Here is a 22,233-nt window from a genome sequence, read left to right as displayed (position 1 = left end):
GCTCCCCAGTTCAAGCCCTGCACAACCCCGTGTGCTCTTGAGGTTGCTCCAGGGACCTGGTTTGGGGAGACGTTTTGGTTGCACCAAAGTGTTTCACGCATCAGCCTCAGGAGCTGAAATCGTGTCCTCTTGAAATGCTTGCTGTGTGTAAGAGGAGGTTTGGGCTGTTGGGGACCCAGAGAGGCTGAAAAGCTGCTGCCTCGTGTCTGAGTGCTGTAACCTGGTGTGTTTGTGTAGCACGTGGGTCAGTGGACTGGGGCTTTGCTTTCCTGGAAATCGCTCGTGACCGGAGAACTGCGGCGACGTTTGACCTCTCCTGGCCCTGACCCAAAGGGTGTCCCCTTTGGGCGAGGTGTCTGCTGCTCTTTGCATCCAGCTACAAACCTAAAGCTTTTAATGCATTTAAATGACTGCTGGGGAGAGGCTGCACGAAATACTTCCCTCCTGGGAAAGGCCCTTTTACGGCAATAGGGGCGTTTTAGCATTATGGAGTCTCCAAATGGATTTTGTTGAGAGGGGGATTGCCAACGTGCATCTGGGTGTGCTGAGCGGCTGCTGGCACCCAGAGCTGGGTGTTGGGGTGGCTGTGGGTTTGGTGTGGAGGGTGATTTGCCCTATTAGCACAGTACAGCTAGTGAGCACAGTCCCTCCAGCATTGGCAGCGCACGGACACTCATCGGAACTGATCAGGAAGAGCCCCTGCCGACCAGAACTATGGGAAAGCTGTGTTTGGTGCATGACAAATAGCAGGATGCTGCATATTTTTCCCTATTAGCTCCAAATCCATACAATTAGTGGTAAAAAAGAAAACAATATTTATTTATCTGTGAAGTCTAGTGATAAAATCGTAGCCAAGGAAAGTATTGATCCCTGCCTTGACTACTCTCTCTGGTGGAAGGTGTCCCTGCCCGTGGCAGGGGGGGTTGGGACTGAAAGATTTTTTGAGGTCACTTCCAACCCAAGCCATTCTGGGATTCTGTGATTCTATGATAAAACAGGAATTTTCATTTTTCCACCAGTTTGCATGTACCAGAGTTGGCAGAACATCTTGTATGAACATCAACTCCACCATCCTGTTCCCTTCCCTTCCTTCCACCAAAACTCACCTCTTTTTCCCTTCCCATGGGTGATGAGGAACGTGTGTGCTCCATGGATAGAAAGGACAAAGATGCTTTCTGGTGACACCAGGAAGAAAATGATCCAGGGAGTTACAGACCACTAAGCCTTTCATTTGTACCTCGTAAACTGGTTCAAATGATAAGGAGAAAAAAAAGAAAACATTTGGGAGATGCTGATAAGATCAGGCTTATCCAGTAGAAAGGTAGTATAGGATATGGCTGGAAGTGATAGGGAAAGCCTAGGCTTGATGACCCAGCAGGTCACTTACAGTCTTTCTCTCTTAATCTCTCAGAAGTCTTTGAACTTGTCAATAAGAAAGGAAGAGAGAGGAGCTGGCTTATCTCGTTTATTTACGATACTGAAAGGGCTTTGTAAGGCCCCTTGTAGAAAACAGTCAGAAAGACAAGGTAGGTGGGTGAAAGGGAAAAGAAGAGTCAGGAATCAAAACCTGAAGTGAAGATTAGGAATAACTGGGGAATTTTCGTCATCACAGAGGGTTGAACCAGGGGTTCCTTGTGTGTTCCTAAGTCCTGTATCAGGTCTTTGATTTGGGATGGAGGAGAGGTGGAAGGGCAGCCAGGTCTGGGGTAGCAAAAAGCCACTGGGGTTGGTCAGGTCCAGGGAGGGCAGTGAGGGAGGACAGAACAACCTAAACAATAAATACATGACATAACCTCCAAAAAATGTTCGGTGCTGATGAGTGGCTTTTGCCCACCCTGATGTTTCAGTTTGAGTTTGATGTGGTCAAAGCAGAAACAAAAGTCTTTGGTTCTGCAGCCCATGGAGGAGATCTTGGTGGAGCTGCTAATGGGGAGGAGATGCCTTCTCCCTGATCACTTCCCCAGCAGGGTCTGCAGTGCAAGACCAGCTGTGCTTTTTCAGAAGCACAGAAGGGCTAGACAAACACACATATAGTGTTATCTAAAGGGCCAGCAATGGTACTCTGCATCAGAGCAGTCTCATTAGTGAAAGAGCCCAAATTAAGAGGCTTCATGTAGCACTACTGGGATTTAAGTTCAAATTTTTTCCTTCCATTTAAACGCTGCATTTGTTTCTTTTCCAGAGCCACGTCTGTCTCTCTGTCCTAAACAGAAATTTTGAGGAAGGGTTAAACAAACATAATTTGTTTGCATTCCCTGCTGCTCTGACTGTCACAGCTGAGTGCATTCCCTGCACCACTGATTTAAAAGACCGCCCCACCTCTGAATCGATGGAACCTCCTGTCTCCCTTCCATTCCTCCCCATCCTTCTGCCTTTCCCTGCCACTTTTTAAGCTGGAGAAGAACCACTGGATGTCCCTTTGAAATCCAGGGACTGAAGTCCTGGATGCTGCTAATGAGCAGCGAGAGCCTTTTAAGGAACTGAAACATTGCATTGTTGTGATTGGGGAAACAAAAGCTGAATTAGAACTGTAACACTTAACTATGGCATCCCACTTTATTTTCCTCTAATGCAGGCTAAGCTGCCTTAGAGCAATCTTTTAAATGTAATGATTGAGACTATTATAGGAAATACTATACAAAGCAACATTTTTTTTTTTGCAGCCTAAATAATAAGTAGGGCAAGGTTTTAAATGAGGCTAGAGTAATGAATGCTGTACAATAATTTTGATGATAAATTTCCCCGGAGGATAAAGTGGAAGAACAGAAGCAGGCTGTATTTAATCATGCAAAGTAAAGGAATGCAAACCAACAAATATTTATAGAAATGTACGGATTTTCTAACCTTTCCTGAGATATTCCTACCTCTTTTCACCTGGGAGACTTCTCAGAAGTTCAGGTCTTTCAGTGTGTAATAATTAGGAGGAGGAATTGATCACATAGGGTCAAGTGTTTCTTTGATGTAGTGCACAGAAATTCCTGCTTCCTTGCAGGCTGCAGGATTCAAACAATGAGACATTTGTTTTTCACAGCTCTTTAATTCATCCGCGTGTCTGAAAAGCTTGCTTTGAGCAGATACACAGCATGGGATGACACATTCTGCAGCTGCTCTTCACCTACTACTGACCCAAGGAGCTGTGTCCCCACCAGAGCAGGGCACTGTGCAGAGATCCCCCCTCCCAAAGCAGCAGTTACCTTTGTGCAAGCACAGTAAGAAGAGCTGTGAACTGCATTGCAGAGGTGAGACCTGGGCTTCCATGTGCTCAGCAGGCTCAAAATCCTTGCCCCATGCTCCATCACCAGGCACAGATGTGCCCTTCCCGTGCCTGTACCAAAGGCCATCCATCCTCCTCAAAGGTGGTGCTCCTCAGCTCTGATTTCTTCTGTTTGTCTTGAGGACAATAGCATGACTTCAGAAACTAAGGGACAGTGAAAAAGTTACTGCTGACATCTGGCTTGGCACATTCCTGGTTGTTCTGCACAGGTGCGCTTGTGGAAGGGTTAGATGATCACTCCATAAAGCATAAGGTTGGGTTGCTTTGTGCTTTTTTAAAAATAGCTGTTGAAGTAGGGTGTTTCAGTGGAGCTTCAGTTCAACCTCAACAGCATCCACTCAGCAGAGGCAAAACCCTGAGGATTTCTGTTCTGCTGATCAATACTTACAGCATGTATTGATTTCCAATTTAGGTGTTAACTTTTTAGCTCTTAGAAGTGCTCTTCATATCAATTTTCACCTTGCCTGGTGTTCATTACATGCTGAACGTTATGGCAATGAGTGAGCTCGGATCCCATCTGGAGGGACGATTAATTCCAGCCACTTCAAGATTGCAACGTGCAAAGATTTACTCGCGCAAGCATCGGGGTAGCACGAAATATCTGTGTTTAAGGCAGTGACCTGAGAAATGCTTTCACTCTGGCCTGGCACAGGCTTCCTCTAGTTTCTCAGTCTGTGTAGTCATCTCTGAAATCATAGAATAAGCTAATAAATAGCGCTGTTTATTATGTTCGTGTTGTTTCGGTGCAATAATTCACGGCCCAAGAGCCCGAGGTGGTGGGCTCAGGTTGCTGGGTGGCTGGGTTTTGTTTAAGCAATAAGACACACATGATAAGCAGCTCGTCCCCGGGTGACTGTGCCTCCAGTAGTGTTAGGAGGCACAAGGTCAAAAGGCTCAGTGACTTTAACTACCTGAGAAGTGCCGTGTAATCCCCTGCAAATGGGCTGTCTACAATGTCTTATTGCTGTATCAGAGAGGGAATTATTTCTTTTTAAAGGCAGCCACATGAATTCCCTCTGTAATTGGCACGGGGCTGACATCACTGGCTGCCAATCAGAAATCCTCTTTGTCTTGGCTTTTAACACCTTAATTTCGAGTTCGGGTCATCTGAACAAATGGATTTTGTTAAAATGATGTTTTATCCTCTTTGTGCTCTGAGTCCCATCCGCCTGCTTTGTGCTGTGTGTGTGCCTCCGTTGTGAATTGCTCTGCAGCAGCTTTTGTGTCATCATCAGGCACTAAACAGTGACTGCAAAGTCTTTGCAGAGCTGGTGGCATGGGAGCCATGGCCTGGCTTGTGATGCCTAGAACATTATTTAGACTCAGAAACTCCAGGGAGCAAGGGGAGGGAAGACAGCCAGGTGAGCACCTCGGGAGGCAGGCTGGGATTTCAAAATCAATGCCCAGCCATAAAATTCTTTCAGCCCGTGCTGTATTTTCCTTTTTATTGGCAAACATAACCCCAAAATAATAAAATCATCCCAATTTACAGTTATTGTTGGTAAAATAAACACACATCAAGAGCTTTACCAGCCTGAGCAGATGAGCAGCAGGCCACAAGGATGCTGCTTTTCCCAGTGATATTGAGGGGACCATAGGCAGTTGCTGCAGTTTTGGAAGGGGGGGGATGAAGGATCCCAGATGGGAAGATTTCTCCCGTGTTTTTCCTCACTTTAAGCCCCAGCAAAAGCAAAGAGAAAGGCACAGTCCATAGGAATTCTCTGCAGCCCCTTGAGCTGCTTTCACTGTTACCCAGCCAGCAGCTGCTCTTTCAGGAGGGGAGAGGGAATCTCGTGGTCCATCCCAGAGAATGCTTTTCCTTTGGGAAAATGGGAATAGATGCCAGAGGTCATGACTTCTCTGTGTCTCAGTCTATCAGTGTGTGGGACAAGGGCATCTCTTTGTGGGAAGGTGTGAAAGCCACAGTCGAGGGAACTGCTGTGGAAGTTGCTGTTCAGTTGCACTGGAATGGACAAAACGAGAGGAATCCTCACCCTGTTAGAGGGCAAAAATTTGACAAATAGTTTTAAAGGCTTAAAATAAATCTATCTTCATAACCTGACTGCTGTGCTTTTTTCCTTAGGTGTGTTATAGAGGTAATGATACTTCTACAGTGAACTCAATTAACCTTCTGCAGCCTTCCGTGTGACAGGGAATCCTAAATCTTCTGTTTTATGAGTGCATGTGCAAGATTTGAAGCTAGTCTGAACTTAGCATTAATAAATGCCCTTTTCTAATTGGTGCCCATTTGTTTGTTTCTTTTGCAGTGAGAAAGACATGGTGGCTGTGAGTGGAATGTAGTGTTCATGGTTGAAAAGAGATTTCTGCACAGGAGCGAGGTATTATTATTATTATTACTATTATTATGATGATGAATCTGCTTCTGGTGTGTGGATGCCTTTGGAGTTTCCATTGTTCAGTGATGCTATAAGATGATCTTCAGGAATTTAACTTTGGTTCTCTGCGTTGTTTTGCATAAATGGACATCCATTGCCAATAAGAATGATGTGACTCTCCTCTGTCTGATACCCAGTGCATTTTGAGTGTCCTTTAGAAGTGCTATGGAAAAAAGGATAGGATGAAAAACCTGTGTATTTAGGGTGAAAAATCTGTGTACTTAGGCTTCCACAGCTCAGTTTCCCTGCATAACTCCCTTCTGCTCTGTGATACATCCTGGTAGGTGCACACTGCATCAGGAGACTCAGTTGTGTTTGCTCCTGCCTGGTTCCTGAGATCTTTGCATGAACACATTCTGTACAGAACAAAATGTTTCATCTGGGAGGGAGGATGTCAGCGATAAATGAGTAAACAAGAGAAATGGATGATGGCCCATAATGCAAACCCTATAATATAATCATTGTTGTTTGATAAAAGAGACACTTGGAGCAACTCTCTGTGCCCTGCTAGGTATGTCTGGATTTATTATTCAAAAAGACACAATCAAATCTCTTCATTCCGTTGACAAATGGGAGCTATTCAATTCCGTATCTGCCTCTTATTTATAGCATATAGAGGGATGATTTATATGCTGGCTGCAGATCTTCCAAAACAGTTTTAATTAGCAGCATTGGCTATTAGAATGAGAGTTCTGTAGCTTCCCTGTCATACACATCCCCTTAAAACTGAACAGAAATCCTACACTTTGCCAGGCAGCACCTCTCTATTTTTTTGGTGATGCCAGCAAGAAAATGCACGTGTTCTTTAGGAGCTCAGAGGTTGAATTGCTGTTTGCAGCTCTGAGGGGCAGGCAGGGGAGGGCGAGGAAGGAAATGCCATTTATTGCTGAGCATTGGGAGGACAGGACAATCCTTGGGGCTCTGTGACCAGCAGGACATGGGAGCTCACAGACACCACCAGTGACTTGGGGTTTGAGGACAAAGTAAGGACCAAACACACCAAGGTCAGCTCAGGCTGCCAGCACGGGCATTTTGGGATTCTGCTCTGCATTTCTGTGCTTGGAGGAGGATGGATCTGAGCTCTCATCTCTCTGTGTCCTGTGGTGGGAGCACGGAGCCGTCCTCCCAGCGCGTCCTGCGGCCGGAGCGCGCACACTGTTGGTTTTGCTGGGAGCGTTGTCTGAAGATGTAAGCAAGCATTCCCCCAGCTGTTCCCTGCTCCACAGAGCTGCTCCAGCTCGTGGGCTAATTGGTACCCCTGAGGTTCAGAGCAGAGGCAGGCACGGCGCAGGGGGCAGCTCAGCAAAGGCACCAGTTGGAGTCTCTATTATTTTCACGCATCTGATAGGAATGTGATCCCTTTGAGACCTCCGCCTATCTGTCAAACCTGAGATCAGCCAACAGGTTCAAAAGTTATTTGGGGAAGCAATGAGTGACAGAACAATTGCACAGCTCTTGTTTTTTTTTCCTGGGAAACCAGGCTAGAAAAGCGCAGGAAACATAAAGAGTATTTTTTGTGCTTTACGTGGTGTGTGTAGCATGCAGAATGCTCTGTTGTTATGCTTCCACTGATCTTTTTTTGACATAAGCAATGCAGTCATTCTGTCTTTGCATCAAATAAGTCTTTGTACTACTTGTCACCAGCTCACAGTGTCTCTGTGTGTAAACTCGGTGTTTGCTACATCCCCCCCATCACAACTGTGCTGCTGCCTGCAGCTGGGTGGTTCTGCTCCAGCTCTGGGTGCTTTAGTGTGATGCTCTGTCAGTGATACTTACTCGGGAGAATAAGAAAACCCCAGAAAATCTGAATTTTGAGCTTGAAAATAACATGGAAAGAGAGGACATGAGCACTGGACCTGGTCACAGAGGCTTGGTGTCTCTGTGTGTCCTTCCCTTGGTGGAGGTCAAGGAAAGAAGGCACAACTGAGAGAGAAGACTGGATGAAGTTCACTGCTGCCCTGCCAACACTGTACATTTGTGGTGCTTGGGAGACTGATGGGAAAATGAGGAATTAGGAAATGAGGACATAAAAAAAAAAATCCTGCTACAAGCAAGCCTGAAATTAATGTGGTTGGAAGGAAGGAATGGAAATGATTCCTGTGGTTTGCAACTGCGAGATGATGGGCTCTGCAGCTGGGACAAGAAGACATCCATGGGTAATGCACAAATCTGGGAAAAAGTTACAGTTCTTGGGCTGAATACAAGTTAGAATTTTTTTTTTTTTAATCTACAGAAATTCTCTGTAGGTGTTTTATTTCATTTTCTGGGCATATTGATAAAGCACGCTGGTTAAGGTAGCTTTCACATTATTGACACCTTCAGCCTTGTCTTTAAGCCAAGTGAGCAGTATTTGGTGAGCTGTCTTTGGGCATTACACTAAGTGCTTTTCTACTGCAATTCTAATGGAGTGTAGGGCTGAATTTGATAGTGTTCCCTATTAGTGATTAGAGAGTGAAGGGCTTTCAGTGTGTCTGTACTGCAGAGTTAGCTTTGAGTGATAAATGGGGCATTATGCATTTCATAACTTTTTAATTCTGCCTTGAAGTAATGAGATTCCCTCTTCAAATTCCTCTTTTCCCTAACAGTTTGCAAACATTTTGGAGGTATGAACGGGGAAGGAAAAGAAAGAGGAGAGAGAACGGTTTTGTTCATAAACACTTAAATTGTGCAGGTTTTGTTCATAAACACTTAAATTGTGCATTTTTCAGTGGCACAGGCTGAACTCTGCTGGAGAAAGGTACTTCTAAATTACCAAAATATTAACACTGTAATTATTGAGCATGGATATTAGTTATGAATTATGGATCAGTCAGGTTAGCAAAGTCATGGCTGCCTAACAGAGAGTGGTTTGATGGGAACGTGCAGGAAGATGATTGAGGATTCCCTCTTCATGTTTTCATAGGGTCTCCTCAGCAAAGGGGGCTCCTGCTCCCCTGCTGGTCCCAGAGATCTATGAAAGTCCCCCAAGGGCTGGAGCATCCCTGCCTGAGCAGCACCTGCTCTGTAACAGGACAGTCTCTGTGCCAGCATGGCTTTTTGGTGTCCAGCCCAGCTGGGAGGCCCTCGGTGCTGAGCTTTGCTTGACACTGTCACCAGCTGTCACCACTGGGAAGTCCTGGCGTGCCCCGAGGCACAGCACCTGCCATGGGACTGGCACTTGGAAACCTCGTGTTCCCTGTGGGGGCTGTGGAGGGTGGCAGCAGTGCTGGAGGGTGGAGGACCAGGGCTCTAAATTCGCTACTGACCCACTGTCTTATTTTCAGAAAAGGACTTCCCATCACCACCTCTCAGTCCCCTCACTGTAATGTAGATAAAGTCATGTCAGAGCTCTGCAACGTGTTTGGTCATCCATGAAGGGAAAGTGCAACCTGAAAGCATTCAGAGAATATCCCACTACACAGTGGATCCAACAGGAGCTCCAGCAGTGCTCACTGTTAGGATATAGATTTATTTCTCTGTGTCTGGGTGTTGCTGTGGCATGAGGTCCTTGCCTTGTTCTTCTCCAGCTCTTTAGGTTAACCCACAGCTGCTCCTCTATCAGTTTTCCAGTTTGTACCTACCCAGCTTCTTACCTTTTCTTCTGCCACATCTATTTTCTCCAGACAAACCCAGTTTTGTTTTACTTCATTTTTTTAGAGGAGGGCTGTAACATATTTGAAGTGTCTGCCACAAACTTTTGAGATTCAGTGACCTTTGTTAATCAGGAAGGAGGTTTTTTTTGAGGTCTACAGGAAGAATTAATCATACATAAACTGTTTGCTTTAAAAAGTCTCTTACCAAATGTGGGATTTCCCAGGTAGCCTTTGAAAGGTCAGAGGCTGGAGGCAGAAGCTGGGAGCAGCTGGAGAGCACTGCAGGAAGACAAATCCTCTCAGAGCAGGTTCCAGATTAGGGAGAGACCTGTGGTAACACATGGCACTGGGGAGAACCCATTGTGTTTGAGAGGCTGGACTCAGGCCAGAAATTGGGAGTGTTAAGGAAGCAATCCAGACTGGCAGTGTGCTGCTGTACCATGCTTGCATTTGCTTGCAATATTCTCCTATTTCAAAAGCAAGTTTCTGTGCTTTCAACAAAATGTTCCTTGGCCCTACAAGACTGGAAACCATATTTGGCTGAAAGAAACGTGAGAATTTTGGATCAGTCTCCAGTCAGCTGCTGGTACAGTCCCTTCTCCCAGGCATGCAGGGAACTGGAGTCTTTAAAGCAGAACTTGCTCTGTCAGCTCTTGGTGTGGCAGTTCCTGGTCAGTTGTGGCAGGTGGCTCCAGAGCTGCCCATGCAGACCCCAAAAAGCAGAGAGGCTTTTCCCCCAGGGGGGCTTTGTGTCCTAGATAAACACATTTGATAAAGTTCAGCTTGAGGGATTTCACAGTTTAACAACCCCCTCTCTCCTCCAGCACCTGTAGCAGTGATTATGGGACCTTCTAGCTCTAGGTTGGACCCACAGAGGAAAAAGAGTTCATGGAGAAAATGACAGTTGACAGAAAAAGGGGACAGTAAGTGCCATCAATACCCTAAAGGGTGCAGGGTCCTTGAAAAGAAGAATCTGAATTTTAGGGAATTCTGCCAAACCCCTTGACGTGGTTTTAATGTGTTTTGCTGTACTCAGTGGTGGTTTTTGCCTGCGAGCCCTTGGAGTGCTGTGTCTCAAGCTGATTTTGAGAGATGTCTCACAAATTAGGTGCAGTGCAGCGAGTCTTTGGTTTCCTACCTGCAGCTCTGTTACTCACCTGCCTTAACTCCTGCAGATGATGCAGTGGAGCCTGTTCTCAGACTTACTTTCAAAGTTGCAAGACTTATCAAGTCTTGGCAAATAATTGCATTTGGTGTTGCGGGGAAACCCATTTGGAGGGTTTTAGCCACAGAAGCACATCTTGTGACAGAAAGGGGAGTTTTCCAGACTTCTTTGCCCGTACAGGGGAAGGACACTGGTGGAGGGAGGGAGATGCCACCCCACCAGCCACCTGTTTGCAGTGTGTGCTCTTCCCCAGGGATGGATTCAGGACCTGATTCTGGCCAGTGCTCAGAGGGAGCTCACTCCAGGATGGATCAGAACCCAGGGGCTTCTTCAGGCTCATCCTGCAGCAGTGATATGTGGGCATTGCTCTTTCTCCCAATATTTAAAGGACAGAGGTTTCTCCTCGAAGAGTTCATTCCCCAAAACCATTAATGGAAAAGTTATGCACTGGAAACATTTCCATCTGATCCAGAACACACAGAAAGTCTGGATATGAATGATTTAAAGACTATGAGAAAGCATAAAGATGTTAAGGTGAATTTACTACTTTGTTCAGCACATAGATTGTGTGAGGGGTCTTCAGTATGAATTAAAGAAAGGTTCCAGTCATGAGATATTACAGTTTAATTCAGGCATTAGTACAGCCAGGGAGAAGACAGTAATGTATTGCACAACTGAATAGGATTTCCATACTGGATTGCACCTGTGATCTATATGGACAGTGCTGCCTGTCAGGAGGAATAATGTGATGGGGATAATAGGCAGCTGTGGAAGGATTTACCTGGAGCAAGCTCTGTCTGCTAATAGCTGGCTCATATCCCAACCTAACTGTGAGAGTTCCTCGTTACAATGTCCTGTTGGATGTGGGGGAGGATGTCCTTCTGACCTTCATCAGCCTCAAGGCATTAATGAATGGCTCACATCTGTCCCTCACTCACGTCAACCAGCAGCACGTTGTGTGGGAAAATGTGTTTAAACACATAGGGATTTTTTTTTTAAAGGCAGTTTGAGATGTGGTGTTGTCAGTCATCTGCTGCCACACTTTTGTACTGAGGAGGTGGGAAACTACAGAGCCCACGTTATCTTCATTAAATTACTCATTATTCAAGTAGACCAACCCCCATCACTTTATATTCATCCCTTCTCCAAATGGAAGATGGTACCGGTTTTCCTTGCCTCTAAAAATATTTGCAGATGGTACCTAGGCTTTTTAACTGTTTTTTTCCTTTTTGAGATCAGGTCTGCCAGTTTCGCTCAAGGTTGGATAAACTTCCAGGCTTGGTTTTTTGAAGTGTCATTTCTTGTTCTAGTCTCTCTAGATCTTTGCTTTGACTTTTGACCGCTTCTGTTTACAGACCTGTGAATTCCTGGAGTTTTGATTTCTCTTAGAAAACCTAGAGGAAATAGAGCTAGCTGAGGGAGAGCACTGTGCCCATGCAATATGTTCCCTACAAGATTTTCTTCAGCCTTCTGGAGACTTTCTTCCTCCCTGATTTTTTTTTAATTTTTTTTTTTTTTCCCCCACTTTAAGCATCTCCAGCAATTGCTCTGAAGTAATCCCAGTGCTCTGTCTCTTCCCATTTTTCAGCTGAGGAAGCTTTGCAGTGTGTGTTGCAGGGGCCATCAAGCCGGGGTCTATTGCACATCAGCAGCTCCTCCGGGTGTTCACTGCTCTCTTTACAAAGAGCATTCCCGGAGCCGTGCCGTGAGGAGTGCAGAGAACAGATGGGCCAGGGAAGTACCTTGCTCTCAGTGGGTCTGGAGAATGAACTCATTATCCAGCCAGTGGTCTGTCACACCAGCCTCATTTACCAGTGGCTGGTGTAACAAACAAAGCCTGGAAAGCAGAGCCTGGCAGGGCGTGAGCACGGCCGCGCCAACCGCGGCGGTGCTGCTCGGTGAGCAGCTTGTTGGGGATGAGGGATAGGAACCTGGAAAGGCAGGGAGTTACAAACAGGCATCAAAAAGCCTCATAAAAGTGGCAGCAAGTGTGGCTTTTGGGAATTAAAAAATGTCACGTGGAGAGGAGGCACATTTCAAGGCTGGCTATGAGATGAATGTCCTGTTCCTTAGGTGGTTCCTCCTCCAAGTATTCCCTAAAAAGGCCATAAAGTATTAACAAAACATGTTTAAAGAGCATGATGTTCAAACACAAAAAAGGACCCAAACCTTCCAGGCAGTGTTAGACTAGAGAGATAACTGAACAGCTTTCCATCTTTCTCCTCTTCAAATGCCACCTGGGAAACACCTCTGATTGTCCTCACAAGGTTGAGGATTGCAGGAGCTCTCCATAGCTGCTGCTTTGGTTGCTGGTAAAGATAGGGAAAATTTTGGCACTGGTTACTCAGAGGAATATAAAAAATGTCAGAGCTGGCAGCATTCTTGGAAAGGCAAAGTGCAGGGTGGGAAACTTTTGTTTATTCGTAGTAAAATCCATGAGGAGTATGGGGGAAATTGCTGTCTCTGGGTTACTCTGCGGGTTTGTAAGTGTGTGATTGATAGTGTGTTAATAGTATTAAGCTCCTTGCTTCAATATTATTGTTGGGAAATCTGGCTGCTCGTATAATCCCAAAATTTATTATCCCAAGATTTATACAGGCAGAGCACACAGTATGAACCACTGCTGTGTAGAGTGGGGTCCTGCACCCACAAGGGGAAGTCTCATCAAATAAACACCTGAGTGGCCTCAGTAACACCTCCTGTGCGGGGAGAAGTGGGAGAGCACTCCAGCTTTCAATTAGGCAGGATTTTGTGGTTTTAAAATGGCTAAAAACAACAGAAGGATGTCCCCACAGGCTGCTGCTGGGGTGTTTTGTGTTAAACTGGTGCCTGGCACAGCTGGCACGGCGATGGTGCGTAACCTTTGCAGTAGGTGAAGGGCTGGAGGCAGACAGATGTTCCGGTGTCGTTGGCTGGGATTGCACATTCCCTGCCCACACAGATGGTCCTTTGGAGCATCCTGGCAGCCCCTCCCTCCCCACGCCCCTTCCCACCTGCTGGCACTTACAGATCCAACTGAAGAGTGGCTGAGTTCTGGGGAGAGCAGGACAAAAAGATCCAGCAGCCCTTCTGGCTGTGAAACAAGGCAAGCTGTGTGCAGTGCAGAGCAAGGAAGCCAACAATGACAGCTCGCTCCAAAGCAGGAGCTTTCTATCCAGAATCCATTCTGGTAATTCACCAGATCGTGGCCTGGATGGAATTACAGGAGAATTTATTTTTCTTTCTTTTAATGAGAGGGAGCTTTTGTCCTGTGAAGAATTAGTTGATGCTAAATTGGATTTGGTTCTTCTCCTGTGTGCTCAGCTTTATACAGAGAATAAAAAAGGGCAGAGAAGAACAAACTGACTCTGGAAATCACCTCTTACAAGCTTGGATTCAATCCTGCCAGCTTTTCCAATGGGAATGAGCCTCTCACCCACATGGAGCAGTTGAAGTTGAGATGCCCCTTTGCAGAGGCAGCTGCAGAGTCTTATTAGAGCAGTTTCAGAGGGGTTTTCATCAGACTGCACTCACGCTGCATCCCAAGGGGACATCTCCCTCCTGCCTGGCTGGGACCTGACATTTACCCCCTTCCCCTCATCTCCCACCCTCTTCCTCACAGCAGGAAGGAAGCAGGACTGCTGCCCGATCCCTTCCAGCATCAGCGCAGGTCGGGGTGGCTTCAGCTCTTCATCCAAAACTAGAAATAAATCCAGAATAAGATCAGACCTCAGTGTGACTCATGTCACTCTGTTCTGCAGGTGAGAGGAGTGTCCAGAAGTGAAATATAAAGCTGTGGGAACATCACTCGGCACATCAGGCTTCACTGCTTCCCTTAATGGTCTGTAGGGAATCTGCTGGGCTGGGCAGTGAGCTGGCACAGGTTGGCCTGGCATTCCTGACCTCACGAGGACCACACTGACTCCCAGCAGTAGGAAAACATAGTCATAGTTATTTTATTCTAATAAATCATACCTTGCATTTATAAAATGGAGCACTGACTCCAGCTGTTGTTTGAGCTGGTTTGGGTGGAGAATGGGAGAGCTGTCCAGCAGGGAGTTTGTCAGCTGCTGCGCCATGTGGACCATCACAGCTGTTTCTGGAATAGCACTGTATCATGCAAAATATTTTGCAGGCAGGCACTTTGCAAACCCTGGAAAGTGTTTTACAGGTTCTTCTGCAGAGGAGGTTGCCAGTCAGTAGCATGGTTTATTTATTTTGTTTGGTTTTCTTGGGTTATTAAACATGTTTTATTTATGGTGAGTGCTTTCTAGAGAACCGTCTGCATCCATGTTCTTAAATAAAGTATCTGTGGGTTCTGGGCTGTTGTTTGTGTCTGGGGGGCCATGCTGGTGCCAGCAGGCAGCTCCTTGGGGTCTGCAGGAGCTCTGGAGATGTGCATGGAAGTGCTCAGTGAACTGGAGAGAAGCACTGGTGTGTCTGGGTTTGTGGACAGAGCTCGTGTGTGGTTCCCTGTGAGCCCCATCCGTGGCTCATCCCCTGTTCCACCTCAGCTCCTCCTCACCTGCTGCACTCCTTTCCCAGGTGATTTTAGTGGAGAATCCAGAATGACTAACTCCAGCCATAATCCTCTTCAGCATAAGTGTGGAAGCAACCTTGTGTTATAAAAACCCGTGAATTTGTGTGTGTGTGAATGTTTGCACCATCTGTTCTCTTTCCTGCAGCACAGAGTGAGAATTTTGTCTCCTTTGCTCAGCTCCCACAGGTACCTCTGGTGCTGGTGTTCCCCATGTCAGTACAGATTGCTGAGGTTTTTCTCCACTAGAACACACCAATATATGGGCACAGGTGTAGCAGTGCAGTGCAGGTAGAAATCTATTCTGATAATAAAACACCCTCCTGCCTTTATCTCCTCTTGTCATCCTCTTAATTAAATTCATATTCCTAAGATGTATTCAGTTTAGGATTTGGTTTTTTTCCTCCTGAGAAGCCCAAGTCGAAGGAATGATGTGCATAATGGTGTGGCCAGCTGGCAGAGCTGTACTGAAATCCAGTTTCTGCATTTAAAGGTTGGTTTTGTCCTAGCAATCTGCAGAGCAGCCAGTGGGCAAGGAAACCCTGCTTAAAAGAGCTATTTCCTGTGATTATTAATGTCCTGGAAGCTGAAATCAAATATTGCTAATCCATCACTCACAGTGCTTTGACACCAAGCCATCACAAGGAAAGGGAGTGTGCTTTAAGTTATACTTGGACTGTAGTGGGTTTTGAGAAAACTAAGATTATCATCTAGAACAAAAGTCTCCAGTTGGTGTCACAGAATGAATTTAAAACTCTTCCACTCTCCCTGGCCATGTGGGACTGCTCATCTCCACACACTGGCTGATTTCTCTGGAGCAGAGAATTTTGTGGCTGGGGCTTTTGCAGTTCATTGAATGGATCTGTAGATTTTCTGTGGCAGCTTAATTTACGGTTTTCACAACTTGGCATTTCAAGTAATTTTAATCAAATAATTTAATTCCAATTATTTTAATTAATAAATTTAATAAATTAATTTTTAGGTTTACAATTTGTTCCACAAGTAATGCAGTTTGCTGAGATTACACACATTTGCTGCAGTTTTGATTTTACTGCTGTATTCATTTAGCTCAGCAAATTTATAAAACTAATTAAACCAGAAGTACTTTTTTGATTCAAATTGTGAATGAAGAACAAGGATCTAATGTAAAATGACACTCGCAGAGAAATTAAGACCCAACTGCAACTAAGTGTTTCACAACTTAGTTTTTTAAACTAGAGGCAATTATTTTTATAGCAGATTCTTGGCATGGTTGTATTGTTTTCATGTTTTGAGATGCCAAGGGAGTGGGAGATTAGGATCTGATTCAGCAGTGTACTCAAACTTGTCTATTGATCCTCACTGGATTTCTTGTTTGCTGAACCAGGATGGAGCTCTGGAGCCAGATCCCACTTCAGTCACCGAGGTTGTGCTGCTCCCCAGTTCTTGTTAAGTCTTGTGTCATCCAGGGAGTGAAAAGAATCTGCCATTCTCAGGCTGTCAGCATCCAGAGGCAGCCCTGGGATTTTCCCTTGTCTTGGGAGTCCTCCCTCGCTGACAGCCGAGCTCCGTTCCCATCCGGAGCGCAGGGACCGTGTGGGGCTGTTTGAACTCGTTCCATGACGCGCCATCATCGCAGGTTCAAACACCAATTACCACGTTCCAAGTGACAAATACGGAGGGGGGAAAAAAAGATGATCATTTAATAAATTTCTTATGAAGGCAAATGACTCATACATAAATCAAGCTGCTTCATTAAAGGGAGAAGTCAGCTGAACACAGCGGTGACAAAGGTTAACTCCACACTTGTGACACCAACTCCCGTGTCACTTCTCCTGAGCTCTCGTGGTGAGTCGCTCTTGCAGCAGCACCTGTCACCATCCCCAGCTCCTCTGGCAGCACTGGCATTTCTCAGGCCACCTTTCCCACCATCAAAAGCAGTCTAAATGTTAGGAGAAATTCATAATCTTGCTTTTAAAAGAGGTGAATGGAAGACTTTGCTCTTTTTTTCCTGTGCGTATCCTGTGCAAGCCGCAGCGTTCCCAGTGCCCCCATGGGTCCTGGTCCTGCTGTTCCCCAGATCCTGGCAACACACCTGCCTCAGCTGATGTCTGTGCAGTGCTGTGAGCCTGTCCCTTTGTCTGGACTCCTATCCCCTGCCATCCCTGGGTTTTTTCCTGCTGCTCCGAGACTGATCCTTGCCCGCTGTCCTTAGTGGCAGCCATGTCTGCTGCCAAGCTGCCCACATGAAAGGTGTTTTCAGGACCCATCTCCCACTTCTGGGCCACCATGGGCCACCCTGCACAGTCCAAAGTGTTTCTCTGACTCTGTTTTGGCTGTCTCAAAAACAGCAATTTGGATTTTGGCTGATTTCACAAACCTCTGTGTTGTGAATACACACAGAGAGGTTGTGGGGTGCTCTCCGGGTTGGATGAGCCATCCCGGTTGTTGTCACCTCCTTTGCAAATGTCGTGGTATTGTGCTCTGTGCTTTGGGAGTTTGTGGGCAATGATGGGGTGTCTCAGCTGCTGTGAGAACAGAAAAAAAGCACAGGAAGGTTTTGACCACACAAACACAGAACAGAATAGTTTTTCCTTGCCTTCGGAGCTTCTAGAATTGATGAAGATGCGGTGGCAAAGCATTTACACATCCTCCTGACCCCATATGGTTGTTCCCCCTGCAATTCTCTGCTCACGTGTGCAGCATTCCTCTCTCCTAATTTACTTGCACCTTGAGCAGAAACAGGGCAGGCAGAGAAAGGCGGCACGAACACCAACCCACCATATGTTGTTTCTAATGATTGAGAACGGTGGGTGTGCGCAGCGCTCTCCTAACATATTCTGTGGGCCAGGGGCCTGTGGCACCACAGCTGTTGTGCTTTTATTTCCCCCAGTCCTCTCCCCTTCGCCGCCGAATTCCGCAGCCAGGAAGTTGAGGATGTTGTTGCCGTGATACGCCTTTGGAAGGCATCTCCTCTGCGAGGATGCAATTGCTGCCACTTACTCCCCTCCAAGTTACACAGCCCAGTACCAGTGCCAAGTGCCAGGGAACATGGTTACAGTTGGGGAATTGCATTTTTTTTTCCCCAAACCTCTGGCATTCGGTACTTTTGTTCTCATCCCTGTGGCAGAATCCGCCGCATTTCCCAGATTTGGGGTTGGTCCCAGTGCGCTGCTGCTTTTGCACGTGGATATCCTGCAGGTGCCTGAGAGCAGCAATGGGAAGAGTCAGTACAATGGTGTCATTGCACTGTTAGTTCATGTTTTTATAAAACATCAGGAATCCAGAGTATAGCTCTTCTAACATCTCATTCAAGCAGGCAGTTGAAATGTACATTATTTGAAGCCCAAGAGACACGTGGTAGCATTTATAGTGACAGTAGAAATCTTCTTGTATTCCAAACTCCTCAGGAGAAACATTGATAGCTTTATTCAAAATGATGACACTCAGAATTGCTGAATCATGTTCCCAGAGAGCCCGTCCTGGAGGAATATCAGCACTGCCATCCCAGTCCAGTTTCCAAGAACTAAATAATGTCTGGGGTTTATGTGTCTTCTGCTCTGGGAAATGCATCAGGATGGTCCCAGCTCTGCCGTGGTCTCTCTTGTCCCCCATTTTTAGGGGAAGAGTCACTCCTTTTCTGGTGGAAGTTCCCTTGACCATGGCAGGGGGGTCAGAACTAAAAGGTCTTTAAGGTCCCCTCCAACCCAACCCATTTTGGATTCTGTGATTTTTGGGGAGAGAAGTTGTCACTGAGTAAGTCAGTGAATTTTTAGCATTAGGTTGGCAGGGAGGCTTAATTACAAGCAATAAGGAGAGTTGGCCATTAAATACTTTATTCATCTGACAGTGTTTATTTGTTATATTTTTTGATACAGTGGCAAATTATCTTTCTCTGCCTGCCCTGCTCTGGGTTTAGGTGACCTTGTGGTGAATCTTGGCCATTTTATTTTCCTGAGTGCTACAGGGAGCCTTGTTTCATTTTTATGGAAGAACTCTGAGGTCTCTGTATGAGCTCCACAAGAAGTAGCAAGATTCTGCTATTACATTAAATATAAGACCTGCTATGTGTTAAAATAAAATGGAAGTCTGCATTAAACTGGCACAAGGCAGAAATTAACCTCATATTCTGAAAGAGGCACTGATGCCATGCAGAAAATAGTCTATTTGGAGATCATTCTGCTGATATTTTACTCTGCTGTATCCTTTTTCTTTGGGGGGGAGGAAAACAAGCTCTGAGTGGCTGAGTTCATTTTCTCCTGCTGCTGCTTTTTTCATTGAAGTCATCATAATCCTCCATTTGTGACATCAGAGTTGCTGGCTAGCAAGATAATTATGATTTCACAAACTGAAGATTATGACCTTCAAATGAGGAAGGCACAGCGGGGAGGACAGATTCCTAAGCAACAGCCATCAGATATTTGTGAAATATTTGCGAAAATGTCCTTGCAGTTTAAAAAAAAATGAGGGAGAGAGGGCAGGAGGGAAACATCCAAAAAATATTATCAGCAGAATGAGTTGCCAGCCAGCATTTTTTTCCCCAACTTCTCCATTTGGTGCCCATGATTCTCTAACCTGTCTCATTTAGCCTTAATGAACACGAGACATTTTTTTAGCATGCCATATGTCCTTAGGAAAAAAAAAAAATGCATCCAAATAACTTATTTTTTACGTTCTGACTCTACCCAATCATAATTTACATTTTGCACAGTTTGATGCCCATCTGCAACGTCTTTACCATCAGAAAAGGTAATAAGAAAGAGAGGAAAAAAACCCACAGGAACATGTTGAACGGCTGACACAAGAAAACCTGGTTGGGAGAAAATGACTTTTGTCCCTGTGTCAATAAACAACTTGGAAAATGGGTTGGAATTGTGGCTCCAGGGGTGGGGGTCAGCTCCTGTATCAGCAGTGGCTTGAGAAGAGCCCCAGCAGTTTTTGGGCAGTCTTTTTGTCAGGGGTGGTGAGTGGTCCCTTGAGGGAAGGGGACGATGAGGAGCAGCCATGCATCCTGAAAATGAGCCCAGCCATGCCTCAGCTGGATCCTTATTTGTAATTATGGGACAAGCTGTTCAATGACCACAAACTCTCCCTGTCCAAACCTCCTTGCAAATATTCCATGCTGAAAAGGGGGAAATCTTTGAAAGGACATAGATTCCTCTTCCATCCTCCATGTCCTTAAAAACATCAGAATCATGTATTTTAACCTTGGAGCTTGGCAGGAGGAGGAGGCAAGGAAGGAGTCACCAGAGGGAGCTCCCAAATAGCTCTGGTGGCCCATTTTCAGTGTGTGGCTTGGGACCTGACAGGGTCTAAGGCAGTTCCAGGAAGGTGCAGATGGATTGGGCCACTCTCATCCTCACGTTCTGCTGAGCACGACGCGGGGCCTCGCGCTCAACGACTGCAACAAATGATCACAATCAATTACAGTTAGAAAACAATCAACATTTCCCAAACAAACCTCCAACCGTAGCCAGCCAAATTAGTCACATCAAGCCACAGGAGAGATGGGGTATGCCCAGGCCAGAGGTTTGGCCTCTCTGCAGCCCCATCCTGGCTTCCCTGTGATCCCACACAGAGCAGGGTGTCAGATGCAGGAGCAGGGCTCTGGTAGCATCCCAGTTCCCATTTTTCTTCCTAATGTCTTCTAAGATCTCTTTTTCCCTTTAGTTGCCTGAGTCACAAAATGTCTCCCAGCCTTTGTCTGGAGTGGTACCGGTTCAGGAATGTTTCATTTTGATAACAGGAGCTGGTGGGAGCTATTCCAGCCCAATAAGGCCTTCAGTTACTTCCTCTGGGGTTCTACAAAGTCAGGATTGAAAATGGGTTGCAGTAGTCAGAGCAGCTGCCAAGGGTTTATGACTTACAGATTTCTTAAATTCAGCAGGTGGCCAAAAAAAGCAGCATTTCTTATTTATGTGACACACAGAAGAGAAATTCCTGGTTGTTACCATTAACTCCCAGTGCTCCACTGGGATCTAAGGAGTGATGGGAGGCAGGGGACGGTGCTGGAGGAGCACTTGAGGGAGCATGGCATGGACGATGCACATGGAATCACAGAATGGGTTGGGAGGAACCTCTAAAGGCCACCTAGTCCAACCCCCTGCCATGAGCAGGGACATCTTCAACTGGATCAGGTCACTCAGAGCCTCATCCAGACTGTGAAAGTTTCCATGGATGGGGCTTCCACTTCTCTGGGCAACCTGTGCCAGTGTTACCAAAGCTTCCTCATATATAAATTAACCTGAGTGAGGCTCTGTCCAGGTTTCTTGACACTGGGGATAAAAGTCAGGATTTCTCCATGGGTCAAGACCCCCTCCATGCAGCCAAAGTGACATCACTCTGTAAAATAGGGATGGGATACTTTTATGTAGTTCTGCGATTTAAGAATACTTTCAGTGCAGGTGATGTACTGGGGCTATTCCAGAGCAATCACAGCTAATGTAACTTCAGCTTGGAATGCTGGATACCCCAATGTTGTCATGAGGGCTGCTTTGCAGAGCAGAGAAAGAGACCTGTCTCCACATGGCCAATTTACAGTCAGAAGTACAAATCCAATCCAAATCCTTCTGTCCCAGCTGAATCCACAGCAAAGTGCTTGTGATCAAGATACAGCCTAAATAACTGTTTGTATAAAATATTTAGTGACTAATTTCTCATTACAGATGCTTTAGGAAACGCTGTAAACTGCTTGCAGACAATTGAAAAATTAAAATAAAGGGAAATATTGAATATGTTATTCAGTGCATGTGATTTGACCAGCTTTAGGAACTGCAGTGTTAAACCATGAGACAGAGCATCTGGAATTAGTAGAGAATTAGTAGAGAATAGAAGGGAGCAGCAGTACCATGCCAGGTACCACAGGAACAAGTTGTATGTATCAAAACAGAATTAATGTAAAGTTATAGCTTGAAAACATTGTGGTTTGAGTGAGAACCAGGTGCAGAAGTGACCGACCCACTGAACTCCCTGAGCCTCTCTCATATGGCTGGCCCTGCTCAGAGCAATAGAGGTTAATTTTTTTTCCTAGTTACTAAACAAAAAACTCCATTTACTTCTTCAGTTTCCCTTTCTGCTTTCAGTTCACTGTGGCAGTGAACTGAAAAAACAACAGAATAAATAATACAGACAAATACATGGAGCAGTCCAATTATCATTTTCCCCCCACTGAAACTGCCTTTTAACAACTACATCTTCTGACTGACAGCTTATTAATACTAATTACATTAGATATATGCAACATAACTAGTGCACTGGTACTTTCAATTATCTTCCCTTGTCTTCATTCCTTCCCCTGTGCTCTATCCTCCCTTTTCATGCCCCATAACCAG

The 22,233-nt window shown here is 45.7% G+C and overlaps 1 protein-coding gene across 8 annotated transcripts in view; it reads left to right on the top strand.

Moving 5' to 3' along the window:
- DAB1 (DAB adaptor protein 1) overlaps positions 1–22,233 on the top strand; it is a 271,420-nt gene that overhangs the window by 53,188 nt on the left and 195,999 nt on the right. For all 8 annotated transcript variants that reach the window (XR_011152561.1, XM_069023524.1, XM_069023526.1 and 5 more), the window contains exon 2: positions 5,542–5,613. The gene's annotated coding sequence lies outside the window, so the exon portion shown is untranslated. The remainder of the gene's footprint in view (positions 1–5,541; positions 5,614–22,233) is intronic.

Source organism: Aphelocoma coerulescens, chromosome 8, assembly GCF_041296385.1.
Source record: "Aphelocoma coerulescens isolate FSJ_1873_10779 chromosome 8, UR_Acoe_1.0, whole genome shotgun sequence".
NCBI classification, from domain to species: domain Eukaryota; kingdom Metazoa; phylum Chordata; class Aves; order Passeriformes; family Corvidae; genus Aphelocoma; species Aphelocoma coerulescens.
The sequence above is the reverse complement of the archived record's forward strand: the minus strand, read 5'-3'. Positions and strand labels throughout refer to the sequence as shown.